Here is a 19,249-nt window from a genome sequence, read left to right as displayed (position 1 = left end):
TAGCTAATTTTAACTGGATATAGTTCCACTGATGCCAAACTAATTTAAATCAGCAGAGTAATTGGACTCATGCATTTAACACCTACTCTTCTGCTTCAGAAGTTTTCCTTCACCTGACTTCTTATGAGCCTACAGAAATTTTCCATTTGTCCAAAGGAGCAGAGGAGAGACTTAACACCACAAAGCCTTAAACACATTTGCTTGAAACTGAAGCTTTGCCCTTGAGAGCTGCCTGACTCTAGCAGTGTGATCTTATGTTTCAAAATTGCCTGTATACCTTCTCAGGTATATAAAATCAGAAAAAGGATTTCCCAGGAAAAAAAAAAAAAAAAAAAAAAAAAAAAAAAAAAAAAAAAAAAAGGAAAGAAAAGAAAAGAAAGGGTTCTCAAAATAGTGAAGTATAAAATGACATACTTCCAGGGTAGCTTTCAGCTCCCACATCGTGCTGCCGGGGTGTGGGAGTGCTAACTTCCGTCTCAGTGGCAGTAAATAGCAGGCTCATGGTACGCTGCCATAGATCACTGCACACTCTTTGAATCAAAGGAGCAAGTGCTGGTTTCTGATGGGCTCCTCCTGCTTCTCTATAAAACCTCCTAGGGCACATGTTTCAAATACGAAATCTAATCCTTCAACTCCGTTTAGAAAACAACTACACCTGGTCTGATTTGTAAAGGTAATAATCATCTAGAGCTGTTGGCAAACAAAACACATGGCCAGAACCTGACAGCAAAGAAAGGCACAGCTCAATTGACAGACCCACAGAAATCTGAAGAGCTTATGACACCTACAAACTGTAGTCTACCTGACAGCTCCCAGGACCTCAGACCACCGATTTCAGAGATAATTTTGGTGCTTACTTGCTGCTGATAGTTTTAATTGTCTTATGAAATTGATATCATTTGAACTGAAATAAGCACCATGCCATTCCCTAAGTTGGTACAATCCACATTCATATTGAAACAATGAGTTGCTCATAATTCTTTGCCAGGCTTTAAAGACTGATCAGTTACTTTCATAGGTATAAGGTCTAAAATGCTCCTTTTATTTAAGTTGGTTCAAAGCAGATTTGGCTGCACTGAAAAGTGTTAAGTGTGAAACAGCCCTATGGGGAGACTCGAGCTCTTCATCAGCCTGTCCTTGTGCTGTTGAGCTACTGCAGTCAGTGGTGCAGGGAAATTTTATGGGGGTGGGGAGGAAAGCACAACTCATAATTAAATACAGAGTCCCTAACAACAAAGACCATAGTAAAACAGACTCTTGTAAAAACACTTGTAAAAACATCATCTAGACATCGATTGCCTTGACATGCAGAGGCCAAGATGCTGGATGGTAGGTGTCTGATTGCCACTGAAATCTGATGAGGAGGTTAACACCTCACAGCCTTTGTGAAGCTTGGCCCTGAAACACTATGGCCGACTTCAGTGCGGAGCAGTGAGCTCCAAACAACTGTGAGGAGCTTATAAACTATTTAACAGTACTATGAGCAATACCTGAAAGTGGGAGAGAAAAGAGCAAAACACTTTTGAGGACTGTGGTTGTGAAAAAGTTGGACATACTCAAGCAGTGAGCCATATATTCCAAGATAAAATTAAATTATTGTTTAAAAACACAGTGGAAGAATGAGGCAAAGTAGAAACAAAGCTCTTTGAGGAAGAAGTCAGGAGGAAATCAGACAGTGGCAAGCAAGACTTTCTGAAGTAATTTTTGCTTCCAGATTACCTGCTGAGTCTCTCCTGTCTATTTTTAAGTCCCATAAATGTAAGCATGTTTCTGGGTGCCTCCACCAGTCAAAGCCTCACAGCTGAGACCTACTAATCATGACCTTATTTACATTATTTTGATAATGAGCTGCAGTGCACTTGCAGAACTAAAAGTTGTCTTTGGAAGTGTGTGTGATCATCTCGTGAGAGCCATGAATCGAAGTAACCTCTAACATTCTGCAGAGCCCTCAACTATTTAATGTTTGCCTCTACCATGAAAATTACAGCTGATTAAATATCTGGGCTTGATCCTGCCCAGTACTGTGTGCACTCAGTTCTTGGTGCCTCTAATGCAAGCTGAAGGCCCTTGGCACGTTAAAGATCCTGCCTCCAACTCCTTTGCATGGCTTTACTTCCCCAGACACAACTTTGGTATTTGAAAAGAATGGTATTCCTGTACAACATGTGTCTCAATTTGTAATGATATCCACCCTGCAGCTGGCTTGCTTTTCCAAGTGTTTCTGAAACATTGCTGCCTTAAATTCAAGCCAACCTTCAACAACAAATTATCTAAAGGCAAAGAGGCTGAACTGTGTTTGCTGAGAGGACACCCATATTCCCTGCTGTGCTCCATCTTCTAGTCCCAGTTTTGGACTTTCATGCTGTGTAATTTAATCATCTTCTATGAAAGCAGATATTTAAAAAAAATAAAATTAGGAAATAGAAGGTTTCGGGATTGGGTAGTGTTGAGTGAAATAACTATGGAGTTCTGATCTCTCTGGAAAGATCTGCATCCCATCATCAGGTGATTGATATTGAAACCCATGGTTAAAGCAATTTTCAGCCACTTATTTGGAGCTCACGTGGTTAAATGTAAAACTTTGTGTCGCCTGCTTATACTCCAAATATTTATAAGGTTTCATGAACCACTTGTGCTGCCTCTTCTAAGTTCCTTATCCAAAAAAGAGGAGGGGGAAAAAAAGCCCTTTCCCACAGGAATTCTCCAATTGAGAGAATCTTGAACACGATTAGAAAAGATACGTGACAAAGTCACTGAAAATTTGAATTCTGACCCTAAATTTCAGAGATCAATTAGAATGCCAATTCAGTTTTATTTGAAGCAGTTTACCAATTATTGCTGAAATGGTTATCTCGGTGGTAAAAACATTGTTCCTCTCTTCTTCAGGTGAGAAATAGAGAAAATCTAATGCCCAATGCAGATTTTTCAGTGCCCAGTTCAGTGCTGAGGATAAGGGAGATGCCCTAAGGTGCCTGGCACTGCACTGAGGTCTTTGCCAGGTCTCACCCACTTGTTCCTTATGTGTTCTGGATGAGTTCTTCTTCTTCTTTCTCCCACGAGATAATCCACATGACATTTCTGCCACCTGAGCATGCCGCCTTGCTTTTGGATGAGTCTGCATCTGTTCTTGTTTAGACCTGAAAAGAACCAGAACAAGGACTGTGAAAACCAGGGAGAAAACCCTGTGGGGACAGTGCCAGACATGCAGTCCTGGATGGTTATGGACAGTGGATTTGTTCATGGAAAAATGGGAAAATGTCAATTGCTTCCTGATACAGGATGCTGAAACCTTTCACTAAGAAGGTTCATTGTTGCTTCAGAAAGCTTTGTTATTGTAATTCTTATAATTTTGTGGCCCACAATAATGTTTCAGGTTAAAAAGCCAGGCCCAGGTGTAGCTCAAGTGAGGAGGACTTTCCCAGGGAGGTACAGGCTGTGGCTCAGCAGGACACCCATCCTCACCATCCTCCATACCACAACCAACAGTTAAACTGCCTTTCTCTGGCTATTTAACTGGTTTCACTGGAGAGATCAGGTAGAATGAGAAAATTGAGAAGCACCTTGAAATAGCAGTTTAGGCCCACAGGAGACTGCTGAAATGCAAGTTGAAGTTACTAATCTAATTCAGACAAAATTGGAGGTTTAAAGAAGGGTTATCACATCATAGTGGTTGCCTGTTTTCAGGAAGGGAGAGTAGAAACTGTCTGGATTTGGTTTACCTTCTATTTCAGTTTTTCAGTTGTTGTTGTTTTTTTTTTGTTTTTTTTTTTGTTTTTTTTTTTTTTTTTTTTTTTTTTTTTTTTGTTTTGTTTTTTTTTTTTTTTTTTTTTTGGTGGTTGGTTGGTTCGGTTTGGATTTTTTGTTTGGCCTTTTGGGGGGGGCGTTGCTTTTTTGTTAATTTTTTTTTAAATACCTTGCAAATGTTCAACTTAATCCCAGCTTAGAATGGAAGAATTTGTTGAAAATTTGGCTCATTTTTTTCAGAGGAAAATAATATCTTCTGCCACATCTGCACACTGGTGGGGCAAAGCACACTACTTACAAGGCTGGCAAACACACTGGTGCTGCACTAACTGTGAGAGACTGAGCTGTCTTGTTGCTGTGGACATATACCAAATTACCCCAGTGTAAATCAGGACTGGCCCTGGCAGGCTCTGTGGTCTGCCATAGGGGTCACTTCCAATGTAGAGAGATTAGAAGTCCAGAACTGTGATGGCATTTTCCTCTTTGCATGATCCACATACATACCTCAGAAAATATAAACTAGAGACCCTCCCCCCCCGCCCTTTCCCCCCCCCCGTCAGTAATAGGCTGGAGAAAATGGTGCAACAATTCATAGAGTTTGGGGTGTCCTTACCACTTCTTCTGCCTAGGCATGAAAGGCAAATCCCAGGGCTCTTCCCCAATGCATTCCTTAAAGCCGCAATGTTTGCTAAGATTGCAGCTCATGTTTCAGTAGAAGAGAGAGCCTGAGTTCCACAGGTGACCCAAAGCTGAGGAGGATCTTTAGCTTACAAGGTCAGAGCAGAAGGAAATCACTATCTTTGAAATCCAGAGTTGATGCTTAAAGACTCAGGTTGTTTTCCCATTTCTGCTAAAAGTCCTCCCTGTCTTTTGCAATGTGGCATCCCTTCCATTAGCTCATGGAAAGATAAATCATAGAGTATTCAAAGGGGAAGGTTTTAATGAAGAAGCTTGAACTGCTTTAAGAATTGTAAAAAAAAAAAATTAGAAAATTACAGAACTATTACAAGTAACAGATGATTCCTGAGTATTTCCAGGGCTGAGCTTGCTTCCATGCTGACTTTAGCTGCACTCTTGTGGTTTATCTTCAGAGCAGTTTCCCTGAGAAAATAATTTCAGTGCCTTTACTCTAGGGCCATGCATGTCCCAGATGAACCAGGCCTCTTTTAGCACATCAGCGTTCATTGTCTGGGTGAATTAAGTGCTGTGCTAAATTATGGAAACTCTGCCATGCCAGTCCACATCAACAGTTGTTTCAGCCTTCCCCACCCAGTCTCTAATTTTTCCTGAACAATAAGATGTGAATCTGGAGACAGAAATGTTCAATGGAGCATGGAATGACAGGGAAGCAACCATGGAAAAAACTCTGTGTGTGCCTGGATGTGTGTATGAGTCCAGAGCCATGTGAATGACATGGGCCCTCTGAGGGAGCAGGACATGACTGGGGGGGACACTGTGTAAAAGCAGCAATTTCTGGTGGCCATTAGGAGCATGCTGCCATGCTTGGCTGCTGGGGCAGTGCTGGGAGCAGATACACAGGGATCAGTGCTTTGGTGTGGGGGAGCAGAAGAAGGACATGTCCCCACAGCTGAGGGGACATGTCCTGCCCCAGCTCCTCAGCATGGAGGGGCAGGGAAGTGAGCATTTGGCTCAACCAATCTTCCCACCACAGGACAAAGGGCTGTAGCTCTGCAACAGCCCCTGGAAATACCTGGGTAACTGCAGAGAGGGAGCAAAGAGTGGGAAGGCTTTTCCTGAGCTGCCAAATTGACCTGCCATGCTCTAATTCTGTTCTGCTTCTCTGAGCAAGGATTTAAATCCTCACGTCAGGCATCAGCCAGAGAGGAAGCTCTGTGTGGGTGGGTGCAGCCTGTGTCGCAGCTGCCGGTTGCTCAGGTTTTGACTAACAGCCATGCAGGGCACCAGTGCAGCCGTCACCTGTTGTATGGAAGCACTGCATCACTATCTGAGCCCACACAGATGAACCTCCAAGCCACCTGGTTGAGCTGGGTCATCATCCAGTTGAGTTATTCTCCTTCTCCCCTTATGTTAACAGTAGGGCAGAAATGAGCCTTCTTACTTGTTCTCTTTCCCTCATCTTTTCCATGCTGCTTCCTGGGTTTGAACTACAGCCTGCCTCTAACTTCTAGGTGGTCTTTCAACCCAGGATCAGCCCAGCCCTACTTGACTTTGGAAAGCAAGCAAACCCCAGTGTGCTTACCTCAGCACAACTCACATAAGCTCAACTCCATGGCTTTACCCTGATGAAAATTCTTTTGTGGTTGATGCAATTTTTCTATCTGATCAGCAATATTTGATGTGTGTTGAAGTCAGGTTCAGCTAGGGTGAAGAGCATATGTTGCTCTCCTTAAAAGTAATTTGGGTTTTTTTGGGGGAGATATAAATAGCTGACTTTATTGTGTTGGTCATGCACGCTAGTGCTGGCACGAGGTGCATAGCATTGAACTCTGAAACAGTGATGACTAGTGTGTTCTCATTTCTTTATAGAACTTTGCATGCTATGCCTGATACAGATTTTTATTTTGTAACTTGATTGCTACAAAGATGCATTCATCAAACACGATTACTGCCATATGAGCCAGTCAACAGAGAAGATCCTTCTCACCATTCTGCAAACCCTGTTACACTGAGTCCATCTGCACCAGGGGGAAATAGACAGAACTTACACAGCTAGATAGATGTCTGCTCCAGGCAGAAAGCATCAAGAGCCACTGAACTTCTTTATGCCTTCCCTCACAAGTCCCGTATTGGTCTGTGCTGTACCATGTACCATGAGACTGGTTAGTGAGGGATGGAAATTAATGTATGGATGATGATGTATGGAAAGAGAGAGCAGCGTGAGGCTTCATACAGACATTACGGGTTTAATTTTCTCTGCTTCCCTTTTTACACCAAGGCTCCAAGCCAAAAAATGTGACAGAAAGCAGTCGTGTACTTCACCTTAGTAGGTGGATACATCCCAACTCTCAGTCTAGTTCTTGTTCACAGCTCTCTGTACACACAAAGAGGCTCATCTCGCTGGGCACATTGCCTGAAAGCACAAACGTTACTCCTTAACCTAGATATCATGGTCTCCATGCCATGGAAGCTTATGCTGGTCGACATATTCCATGTGCCTTCCAGCCTCTGCTTTAAGGAGGGTGGAGGTTTGGCAAGGGGATACAGGCACATTGTTGAGAGGGATTGCAGAGGAGCCAGTGTGAAGGGGAGATCATGGAGCAGACTGAGAAGGAAGATACGCCCCAGCACCAAAACTAAGGCTGGTAGGCTGGTAAGTACTGCACAGTTTCAGTCCAAATCTGTAGGGAACAGCAGATCCCATCCAAGGAGATAAAGTCCAAAGCTCACTGTGTAGGGCAACAGAAGGGACAATCCCTGCTAGGTAGCTAACATGGCCAGCTGACAAGGGAAGTAGAAGCACACAAAGCAGTGGTGTATCTCCCAGTAGCCCCTAGAAACACTAAGACTCAGGAGTTTATGACTGCCAGGCTGTTTTTGAAAATGAACTATAGTTATATAGGTTTCCAGCTTTTTATCACAGGAATCCCTCCATCTTCCTCTTGGAGGCTGTGTGTCCCAAAGGCCCTTGAGGCACAAGGGGCAGGCGAGGCTGGAGCAATGGGCTTGTGCCTGGCTGCCTGTCCAGCGTGAGGCTGTGTGGGACATGAGCTCAGGCAATGCCCAGCCTGCCTGCAATGAGCCTCCTGCTGCTCACCCTGACCCTCTCTGCTTGTCTGCTTTGCAGGAGCGCTCGCTGACAGGGTACCTTGCATGGAGAAAGGGAGCAGAGCAAACCACGTCACTCCACCGAATGACACCAGCTGGTCCGCTCACCACCCCCTCTGGCTGAAAGTCCAGCAAAGAAAGCAGCTTCCTGTCATGAAACCTCTCCAAGGAAGTCTCGGTCCCACGGGTGCCTTTGACCCAGAAGACAGCACATCATCGATCCACACAGTGTGCTCAGCATTCCTGCAACCACCCCTCTTCTCCTCTCGGAACGCTTTTTCCTCTTGGTTTCTTGCTGGGGGGGATTTTTCACCCGGGTTTCAAAAACCACATGGACCAACATAGGTACTTTACCCTCACTGACTTCGAAGTTCAGATATTTGAGACTGGACAATGATACGGATTTTTTTTTAATTTTTTTTTTCCTTTGAAAAACTGCTGTGGTTTTGCTGCTACACTAAGAATCGTGATTTGCATTGTATGGTTTTGGACCTATTCAAGTTTTGATGGGGGAAAGGGGTAATACTGGAGTAGCAACGCTTCAGAGTCATCTCTGTCCTACCCATGATGCACTTTTAAATGAAGAGTTAGAATATTTTATTGGCTAATATACTTTCCTTGTTATTTTTACAAAGGCCACCTTTATCCTTTCTAATGCCATATTTTCAGTGTTACACTTTTATGGCTTTTAATTTTTGATTTGACAGATGTAAGAAGCAGCATGAATAGTTTATACTGTGGTTTTTCAGAGACTGAATGCCAAGAGAACTCAGTAAATGTTTATTCTTCTCAGCTTTCTCTTTAAATTCCCCTAAATAGCGCCCCATTTGGGAACAGAGCAAGAGTGTTGAACTAAAGACCAAAATTCCCTCAAGGTGTAAAATAATCTGAGGGGAATATTTGCTGGGCGTCACGAAAGACTTGGATGAAATTTCAACCCTGATGGTTTTCAGTGATCCAGGAAGGCAGTGAGACAATCTCTCCATATGCATAGCCCTTTCATGATAATTAGAATGGTATGGACAAACCAATGAAAACAAGGGTAAAGTGAGAAAGATCCCCCATGATTCTGTTTCACTGTTTGCTTTCTCCTGTCATGGTTAAGAGAAATGTGCAATTTGATCCTCAATCAGTGGGTGGAGGATAACAGGGTAGAATTTACTTGTGTGCACTTGTACAGTTGTAGCCAAGAGTCCAAAAGTACACTAGAGCATGTTATACTGGCACTGAATTGGTAAGAGAGTTGTGGAGTATCCCATTCTGACAAATAAAAAAGAAAAAAAAAGGAAAAAAAAGAAAAGAAAAGAAAAAAAATACAAAAACCCATAAAAACCCCACAAAAAATCAAAAAGAAAGAAAAAACTTTAAAAAAATCAGATCACCTTGTGATTCAGTGTAACTGTTTACTAACTCGAATAAAGCAATTGTTCACTCTTGAGTGTTCAGAGTACACCTTTTCTATAAGGCTGCTGTGGGGAAGAGAGGAGCAGTTTGCAGAATCAGAGTCTCTGTGTCAGCAGTGTTGGGTGCAGGGCAGCAGAATCAGTTGAACCAGAGCCTTGTAGTGATGGTGCACTATGAGCACTATGTATATACTGTATTTCTATATTTTCCTTTGTACAGATTCACTTAAGTCAAGCTACTGTTTTACAGGTGCTCCTTATTTATTAGAGCTGTGAAAGCTTGGAAATCACACCGGGCGAGTAAGCTCGCTTTTTAAAAAAAACAAAGAAACAAACAAACAAAAAAAACCAACAAAAAAAAAAAAAAAAAAAAAGGGGGTGGGTGGGGGGATTCCAACAACTCCTGAGTCTAGGGAGAGAGCTCAAAGACATTTTGATGAAACATCTTCAAGAGAGCAAGAATCTGAAGCACCCTCAGCGTGCTCTGCTTTCCTTTTGGTCTTGCAACGCTTTTCTCTCTCCCTGACTGGTGTCAGATTTATTAAAACAAAATAAATCTCCAAGAAAAAAAATGCACTTAAATGTGCTGTTGTTTTATTTTCCTTTTTTGTTCCCTCTTTGTGCATGCAGTTATTCATTTGTCTACTTGCCTGGTCACAGACAAAAGACCCCTGAGTCTGAAGCCACAAAAAATATGTGTAAGTTGTTCTTGAAAGCTGTATCTATGTCCCTTCCATCTTTGTGCCTCCCTTGACACTTCTCAGTTTCTCCAGTGTTTAAGGCATGGGGAGAAAAAACCCTTAGCACAGTGAAGAGTTAGGTCCTGATCTTGGAGAAGATCCCTGGATAGATGCAGTGGCTGCATCTTCATTGATTTCAAGAGGATCTGTGCAAGCACAGTTTTCTCATGCTGCCTCTGGGGCAGTGTACAGAAAGTATTCTGCCTGCCTTTTGTGAGGATGGGGCTTTTCTGTGCATGAACTCCCCCTGGAGGTTCTTCAAAGGACCAATCTCCTCCCAAGTGCCCCCAGACCTCTGCCACAGCTATCTCACACAATAGCATTTGCTTTCCAGCTCTTGGCCAGCACAGCCAGCGCTGCTGATGGAAGGCTTGGAAATGTCCAGTGAGCTCTGGAACTATTTGACTGATTTCATTAACCAGCCATGTAAGGCAAACAACAACTGCCTAAGCATGCCTGCTTGGAAGGGCATGTAGCTTGTCTCCCCGGTAAACAGCTTGCTGCATCTCTATTTATTCATCTGAACTTGGCTGTAAAATGAAGGCCGTGTGTATTGATTTTGCTTTTGTCAGTGGTCCAGAATTGTTAGCACACATTTTCACTCTTCTGAAAAACAACAGACTCTTTAGAGAAATCTTTCTCCCTGGTGAACTGGTTTTCTTTTCTAGAAATGGAATCAACTTGTCAAAAATCATCAAGACAGGAGAGGTAAAGAAAGTGATCTAGGCTAGAGCTGGCTTCACACATTTCCAGTGATCACAAACCTACTTCTTTAGCTTTCTTGAGAATTTTCTCACCTTATATTTTCTTAATATCTTACCCCAAAATTCAGAATGTGAACAACTGCTTTGGACAGCTGAATCAGTCCATTGTTTGCCATTGAAAAAATATCTCCAGCTGCATATATGGGGAGAAATATCCAAGTATACATAAACCTTGAGGAAAATGCAGACCAAATGGTGCAATACATTATTCAAGAGAAACCTGCTTTATTTCTGAGGCCAAATCCATCCCTTGTATGATGCCAACAAAATGAATGGAATTACACAAAGGATGTAAAGGTCCTTTGCAATTAACAAGAACCCAGAAAACACTTGCAGAATGGTGCTTGCTTGCTACGACATTATTTATTAAGCACTAAGACCTAATAGCGAAGCCAAGCTCTTTCCTGGAGAACTCACCATCAAGGAGCCAGACAGAAAATCTTGTGCACTGGGAGATACAGGGGAAGGTTCCTGCATGCAACAGCCATCGCTCCAGCTCCTGCTCATATGCAGTTTTGGGATGCAGGCACTGTTTCCATCAGCAGAGAGAGGCAATTTTGCCTCGGGTCTCAGAGCAGCTGGCCGTGCATGCATCCTTTCACACTGCTGGGGCAGAGGGGGAGTTTGCTGTGATCAGGCTGCATGGGCTCTTCTGCTAGCACTGAATTCTTGCTGTCAGCGAGAATTTTGCCCTTGTGATAAAAGGGGGTCTGCCTACTGCAAGCATTCTGCATTAATTTCCTCCCCTGTTGTCTTAGATGATTTTGAGAGCTTTATTTTTTTCAGAACTACTACACATGACAGTTTTTTGAGTGGCCCAATTCCGTGAATAAGGATGTCCCTCAAAATGAAAACAATTTGTGCTTTTTCCATGCTAGATGATAGAAATAAATTTGCTTTGTTCAAATAAGTGCTGTGAGCCAAATTTGCAAGGATGCTTATCCAAGTGAGATATCCCATTCTGAGGTCCATATTTGGACACTCAAATCAACACTCAGCCAAACACATGCATGAGGCATTTCAATGCCATTTGGAGTGTCCATATATAGAACTGGATGCCCAAACTTCATTGCCTTTGTTTTAAAAATAGACCTGGAATATAAAGACATCATTTAATAATAACAACTATGACAAACATTCTGTGTGCAAACTAAGAGCGAATTTGCTGATGCTGGTTCAGGTTGATTCCCCTAGAACTGCTCTTGATTTACAGAGGTGTAACTCAGAAAAGAAGCAGTTTCTTAAGTTGTTTTGCCTTCCACTCCCACTTGATATTGAGACTTGACTTGATATTTGGGATCTGTGAGTAAGGAAAGGTGGCACTCAGGCAGTATCTATACATGTGTGCAGCAGGGGGAGAGAGAATCCAGAACAGAGTTGAACCTGCTTCATAATGAACATAACAGCTCAAATGCTTTGCAATGGGGAGAACAGTTTTACACAGGCTTACACACATTTTAGTTGTCATTTCTGTGGTACTGGGCAAAGAAATGCATTGCTACCTTGAGTAATACTGGGACATTTTGCACAAAACATGGGAAGCACCAGCAAAACACAGGGAGCTATGAAAAACATAGCAGAACAGCAGCTTCTGGCTGTTTGCTTCCAGCAGTGGTGGGAGCATGGCTCCTCAGAGGTGCAATGGATGCTGACTGCAGGGCACTGCTGCACCCCCAAGGGGGACAGGGTGTCTGATACAAGGGTGCCCCTCTGCCTGACGTGTTGACCAATCAAGACCTGCTGGGACTTGAAGTTCTATGACAATATGAAGAACAGACTGAGCCACAAGGAAGAAGAAAAGAGTAACTTAGGTTGTTGACACTCTCTTTTCTCCAAGCTTTTCCCTGGTCTCTAAAGTATCACCTGTCTGCTGGAGCAGGTGTGTCCCAGCCACTTCACCCATTGCCCTACTGAAATAAGTTTTCCAAGGATATTCAAGACACAGAGAGGCAGTCAAATGCCAAATGCCCAGGACCTTTCCTTACAAATGATGCAAACAACTAAAAGTTGTTCCTATATCAATAGTCCAGGCACATGACTGTCACCAGAGGAGGGGCAGCCTCACCTGCTCCCTCTGGAGCTTTCTGGCGTCTGGGCAGCCCACACTGCAGGTGGAATCCTGCCCCAGATGAGAAGGAAAGCCTGGTCATTATTTGCTGATAAGATAGCTGAGGACAGAGATGTGTTGTGATTCCCAGCTCTCAGCAGGTCTGTTTTTGAAGGACCTTGCTAGACCTGTTTAGTAAAAGAGAAAGGCTTGAGGAAGAAGGAATGCTGCCTTCTTTTGCAGAAAACTGTTATACTCTGGGGGTTTGCCGAGGGACCAGGAGACTCAGCTTCACTTCAGCTGAAGGAATCGAGCCCACACAGGCACATGCACAACAAGTTGTTGAGAGAGGCAGTTATTCCTTCCCATGTCCCAGGCCAGAATTGATGTGATACAATCTGTCCTGGCTGGTCTACTGGGGCACAAGCTATGCCAAGAAAGGCCGGAGAGGTTCTCCTCATTTCACAGGGAAGAGACATGAAGATGACACCCACAGTGCCAGGAAGAGGAAGCATAGTTCTCCGGTTAGCGCTTGAGGCTCTCTCCTGGAACAAGGGCATCTGCTCCTCCTCCCAAAAGAGCTTTAGAGTTTTTGCATTTACTGACCCATTACAGAGCCCACTTCTGAAGCAAAGGAAGCCTCCCCTAAGCCAGTTCCAGGAGTTCACTTCAGTGTGCTGCAGCCCCACTGTCCTCCACGCTTCCCTGCTGCGCCTTCAGCACAGCAGGACAGGGAGGGCAGGCAGCCAAAGAGCTCCCTGGGGCAGCAGCACTGGCAGCATCACCCAGGCAGCTTTGGAGCAGGGGAGTGTGCCAGGCTGGCAGGGCTGCCCCCACACGTGCTGGTGATGCCGACCCTTCACATTATCTGTCCTTTCCTGAGTACCTCAGGACAGAGATGTGGTTTCTAGTTCTTGCCAAAGGAAATTGACTTATTGCATCCTGGTCACTAGCATGGTCTTTGGCATGATGGATGTTATGTGAAGCATAAATGTTTCCCATTTGGAAATGTCCCAAACAATGTTTGGGACACACATACAGAGGACACAGAGGACTCGTGAGCAGCCCCAAGTGTCTCCCAAAACACATGGCTGAGCAGGCGCCCGAGTGCTGAAGCACGGCTGGATGCTGGGGAAAGCTCCCTGTTGCCTGCACACCCTCACTAGAGGTCCAGCAGCGTGATTTATGGGCAGGGTCAGGTAGAGGAGCTGACTCAGACGGGTCAGAGAGGATGGGTGCCAGCCCACAGGCTTATTGTCAGTCGACATCCAGCGAACGAGGTGGGAAGAGGGGGGAGCATGAGTCAAATTCCTTAATAACGTGAATTATAAAATCATTTCCTGTGTTAGGGGTTAGGAAAGAGAGCGCAGGACCCGGAGATCTTCTAAACAGAAAACAGCTTTTGTTAAGGCTTTTGGCCTAAGGAGTTTGAGGAGGACTGGGGGGGCGGTGGGAAGGGAAAGTGCTGGCACATTTTTGGCTGGAAGCCTCAGACAACATATTTTTTATTCTAGTCTTTATTTTTCAAAATAAAATTATGGCAAAGCAGCAACAAAGAGGGGGGAAGAGGGTGAAATTAGGAGGAACAGTACCCAAGTATTTCCCACTTCTTTCTGTCCCTGCCATTAAACACACAGGGTGTCCTTTATTATATACAGTAGCGGGATTAAGTCAGCAGCCCAAAGGCTAGGAATGCAACAAGATACTTTTATACTTATTGATCCTTTTTGGTTTTTTAGGGAGATTGTTTTCATGAAAGTTTAATTCACCTTTTCTAGCTTTTGAGTCTAACTGCCACGCATTTTATTCCGCTTCTTTGTGAAATGCTAAATCCATCGGTAGGTTTTAGTTTTCCTGGTGTAACTTTTCAGAAACTGTATATCTGCATAGCAACCCCACTGCAGGCAGCTTATGTCACGGTATCACATGTCAGAAAGATGAAAAGAACTCCAAATCTGAGCTGCTCTGCAAACTTATGTCCCCCATTCTCGGACATATATCTTCTGTACTTAATATAAGTGTCAGGAAGGCAACTTCAAGGCCAGAGAGGTGCAAAGTTTTATCTCTGAGATGACAAAAAAAAAAAAAATTACCTCAATTCAGCCTTATGCGGACAGTCAAGTGAGAAACAAAGATTGTCTTTTTCCTCCTCTCCCCACTCCCCCTGACCCCCACCTCCCTGTGTCCCTGTTGTCTGCTTCCAACTGCAACCTGAGCCTGAATCCTGAGCCCAGTGTCCAGATTAGAGATTGTTGACTCAGATTTAGTGGTGAAACTTGAGCCAGGCCCTGTTGATGGCATAGCCTTGAAGGAGCAGGTTTACTTCAAGCCAAAAGAGAGATTACATGTCAGACGAGAGCCTGCCTTTTCTTTATCACAAACTTCCTGATCTCCCTCTGTTCTAATAGTGTGTGTGTGTCCCTCCGCCTTGTGCCCATTTTCAATTCCTTCTATAGGGTGTCATAAATCAGGAAATTAGCAAGTGTGTAGCTGCCCTTTGCCACAGGCAGAGACAATGAGCTTGCTGTGTTTTTAACCAGTGGGTAGCACTTAACATAATCAATTGAGAGCTATGTGCAGAAAGGATGAAAAATTTGGTCTCAGTCTGACCACTTACAGGGTATTTCTCATCACCCAGGCAAGCTGCTTTTATGAGAATATGACATGCCCTGGAAGCTTGCTCTCCATTTTGCAGGAGAGTCATTAAAAGAAATCATTACATGTTTTTTTTTGTTCCTTGGCACACACGCTGCTTTTCCTTGGCTTCTGATTTCATCCATCTTTCAGGCGCTTCGTGCCTTTAGTAATTTATGTGCAAGATTTTTCCAAACCTCCAAATGTTTTTCCATTTGGCAAACTGTGGAAGCCTCCACAGGATGTAACTGTAGAGTTTTCTTGTACTTCAAAACATGAGCCCTGTTAGCACAAAGATGCATCTAATACTTGTAATCCTGTACATAAAAGCTATAAATTCATCTAAGACAATCAAAGACATCGTTCCTTCTTGTGAGTCTTTACCAGCTTTGTTGCTTTAACCCCTTCCTTTTTACATGGAAAAAGAATTTCTCTATGAGCATTGTTGTTTTCTTTAACTATAGTTTTTGGAACCTTTATGGTGCCATATGGAGAACTATTTTATTCTGCTGCTGGTAGCTTTCTCAGTACAGGCTATAAATTAGATAATTTTCCTTGTGTCTGATAGCCACACACTATCAGTCAGACACATTTGCTCCCACAGGAAAATCCAGGAGATTTCAAAAGAAAGAGATAATCTTCCCACCATATAGAATCTAATGGAAGTTTTTATTCCCCACTCTATTACTTGCAACAGTTGATTAAAAAAAAGTATCATGTATTTCACTGTCCATTAAGCTCACAGGTTTGTAGACTGCTTTTTACAGAAGTCTCCTCACATTGCTCCTGTCCAGCCCCTGTCTTTCAACAGGGATACATGCTGGCAGATACTCTGGTTGTGCTTTTTAAAGGCTCCTAAGGAGATCAAGAACTCCTATGCATTTTCAGGAGATGTAAGGAGGTCGCCCAGCAGGGTAAACATGGCCTCAAGAAGCAGTTAGGCTGCCATGAGTTGCAATCTGGGCTGCTGTGGCTTTCTTCGGGAATGCAAACCCAAAGGGAGATTCATTAAATGTTTTTGATAATGCAGTCCAGTGAGTGACATCCCAGAAACAGCAGGGTATGTAACCACGAGAAAGGAGATCTTTTTTCAGCCATCCATGCTCCTGGGAAATTATCAGACATTGAAGAACAGGAATAGTATCTTTGCTTTTATTTGTTTATTTTCAAAATCCCTAAGTAGTTTACAAGGTTGCACTATAAAACACTTTCATTTGCTGGAAGTCCCAATTGGACCAAGTTCCTGAAAAAAGAGTCTGTTTTGCCAGTAGAAATTGGTCCAGTGCAGGCCTAATGTATTATTTACACAGAGTTGTGCTCCATCCTTGCCTTCTCAGCATGTACTGCCCTGCTTGACCTGGAAATAAATTCTCACTGAGACTATAGAATAACTGATGGGATAAGAAGCTTCAACAGTCCTTCACCCAAACTCCGGCATCTAAACTGAATTTACATGGGAAGAACTTTATATGTTTCACTTAAGAAAGGACACCACTGTGGTCTGACAGTACAAATCCTCCAAAATCAGTCTGGATCTACCTTGGCACAGGAGAGAGGTGAATCAGACCAGCGGCAGGGACATCTTTTTTAAAGAAATGAGGCTGAACACTGAGAGCTTTGACAGTCCATTCCTGTCTTAGTGTCCATCTGTGTCAATTCAAATAAAGTAGAGGGAAGGACCAGTGAAATTCTTCCAGGCAGTACTGCTGTGATGAAGAGCAGAGTTAGTCTCTTATACGTCATTCCCCAGACTGCCAAACTATGATGACATTTCTCTGAGACACACATGACATCTGCATTAACAGCTGAAGATGTCATTGCAATCTGAGCTATTATGGTGAATTTATCGCTGTTATATCACTTTAAAATAAACTATTCCCTCACTAAATCAAATTAAGAGTACCTAATCAGTGTGGGTGTGAGACACATTTTCTTCTCATGATTTCCTTCCTCTTAAGTGACTCTAGACTCTTGCTTATCTTATTGGGTTGATAAACTAGCATGCTCTATTGTCAACATGCATTAAAAAATACTGTCTAGCTGTTGAGGGAGAGAATGTCTGGAAAAGACCAAGGACACCTGGGCACAAGTATTTGCTTTGCCCAGGCTATTAAGCTGCAGCATTTTACCATTTTCACAGGTTTTTGCTTTTTTTTTTTTTAACCTATTTTTTTTGGGGTTGACTGGCTGAGTGCTTTCCCTGCTCTCTCAAACTCCTCTGCATTGCATCCAGTTTGCTCTTCCAGAACTGATTGACTAGTACAGCAGGTCACCACCCCTGCTGAAATCAGCCAACAAGCCGACCATAACCCCAGCAGATGTTTGTGGTTTATAGGCCAAATGAGAGCCCCGCAGACGGGTGAAATACCAGCAGCACAGATGTGGAACCTGGCCACTCGACACGAGCAACACAAAGGCCCGTCCTGCCCAGCCGGGCTGGGACTTGCAGAGGAGCAGAAGGTCTGAGAGACTGATTAGCCTGCAGAGCCAACACGCTGGCCTGTGCTCCATCATTCCGCTCGGCACAAAGTCCTTTAATGAAACGCCACAGGAGTGAAGTCAGATGAGGCCCCTCTGTATCTTCACCTCGGAGTCTGGCAATCACCTGAGTTCGTGATGTCCCCAGAATGTGCCAGCCAGCTCTGCCAGGCTCTGCCGCTCACCCCAGCTGGGCTGGGGACGGCCAGCCAGCCTCATTACCACAGTCTGCACTGCTCCTGTGCTCCAAATGCAGTGGGGACACAGAACCATGACACCGCCGAGAAAAAAAAAAAAATGTATGTTGGGGTTTTTTTCTTTTTTAGTTACAGACTCTGCTGGTAATTACTGAGGAAAAAAAGACCAGCAGCTCTCAGCTGGACCCCAAAGAGATGGAGGCTGGCCCGGCGCGTGTTCCACCAGCCTCTTTTGTGCAAAGCACTTGCCATTCCTCCCATGAAAAAGCCAAGCCACATTCTGTGCTTTCTGACAAGACAGACACAAATGATCTTTGTGGTCAGTATTAGCTCCCGAGATCTCGAGGCTCCCTGCGGTGCAGGTTGCCGCTGGGGCAGGGGAGGGTGCGGTTCAGAGGGAGGGCAGGGGAGCAGGGGCAGCGCCGGGAGCTCGCCCCAGGCCCGTGTCCTGCTGCCGCAAGGGGCCCTTACCCACGTCCCAGTCCTGGCGCCGAACGATTTGAGCCCACAGGAGCCGGGTGGCGGGGCTGAGGGGCGGGCGGCAGGGATGTTCCCTGCGGAATAAATGAATAAGCACATGAGGGAGGGAATGAATGACCGCGCGGTGTCCGAGCGAGCGCGGCCCTTCCCCGCCAGGCCCGGCCCGGCCCGGCCGCGCTGCGGCGCCCTCTGCCGGCCGCACGGGGCACCGCGGGTCCCGGGGGAGCTGTCCCGGGCGCGGCCCCGGGCCGGGATCCCCCCGCTCCATCCCTCAGCCCCGGGCCCGCTCCGGAGGGACCCGCGGCCGCCGCCTGTCGCTGCCCGCGCCCGGGGCCGACGTGCGGGCCCGCAGCCGCCAGGTGTCAGCCGCGCTCCGGGCAGGCCCCGCTGCTGGCTGCGCCCGACGGCGGCTCCGCGGGGAGCGCGGCCGGGACCCGGGGGGGTGGGAGCCCGCCGCCCCTCCGCCGCTTCTCCCCTGGAGTGATGGACGGCGAGCGGCCTCCTGCAGCCCCTGCTCTCAGGATCGCCCGTAAGCCCTCAGAGGCCGGCCGTGGGTGAGGCCGGGGCCCGTCCTGCGAGTGTGAAAATCTCGGTGTTCAGGGTAGATCCATCAAACTGCGGAAAAACCTACTTGCGTCAAAGGCAGCGAGATCTCCGAGAGGTTTCAAGGAAGCGAAGCACTTCAGTAGGAATTAGAGACCCAAATGCTGTCAGTGTGTGTGGTTCGGGGGCAGAAGTGCCACCGCAGATCTCTGGGACCAGTGCTGAACTGGCAGCACAAATCCGCCGGCCCTGAACCATCATCACACCGAGGTCTGTGGGGCTGCGGGGCTTTACACCCGCTGTTCTAATGACACACTTGGTCTCCAAAGGAATGACATGGCCAAGATCCCTCTCATTCCTGCAGGCAGCCCTGCAGTCTTCTCTTCCCCAGGCCTCGATTCCCTGCTGGGAAGCTGTCACACAGGACCTGGCACCTCCAATAAACCTGGAGCCAGTGAGCTGGTGGATTTTG

General features: G+C 45.3%; 1 protein-coding gene across 3 annotated transcripts in view; it reads left to right on the top strand.

The window, feature by feature from the left end:
- Positions 1–7,623, top strand: part of SOBP (sine oculis binding protein homolog) — a 112,644-nt gene extending 105,021 nt beyond the window's left edge. For all 3 annotated transcript variants that reach the window (XM_083856453.1, XM_083856452.1, XM_083856454.1), the window contains one exon: positions 7,511–7,623. The gene's annotated coding sequence lies outside the window, so the exon portion shown is untranslated. The remainder of the gene's footprint in view (positions 1–7,510) is intronic.
- Positions 7,624–19,249: the final 11,626 nt, after the last annotated feature.

Source organism: Zosterops lateralis (genome assembly GCF_965231275.1).
Source record: "Zosterops lateralis genome assembly, chromosome: 3".
In the NCBI taxonomy this organism is placed as follows: domain Eukaryota; kingdom Metazoa; phylum Chordata; class Aves; order Passeriformes; family Zosteropidae; genus Zosterops; species Zosterops lateralis.
The sequence above is the reverse complement of the archived record's forward strand: the minus strand, read 5'-3'. Positions and strand labels throughout refer to the sequence as shown.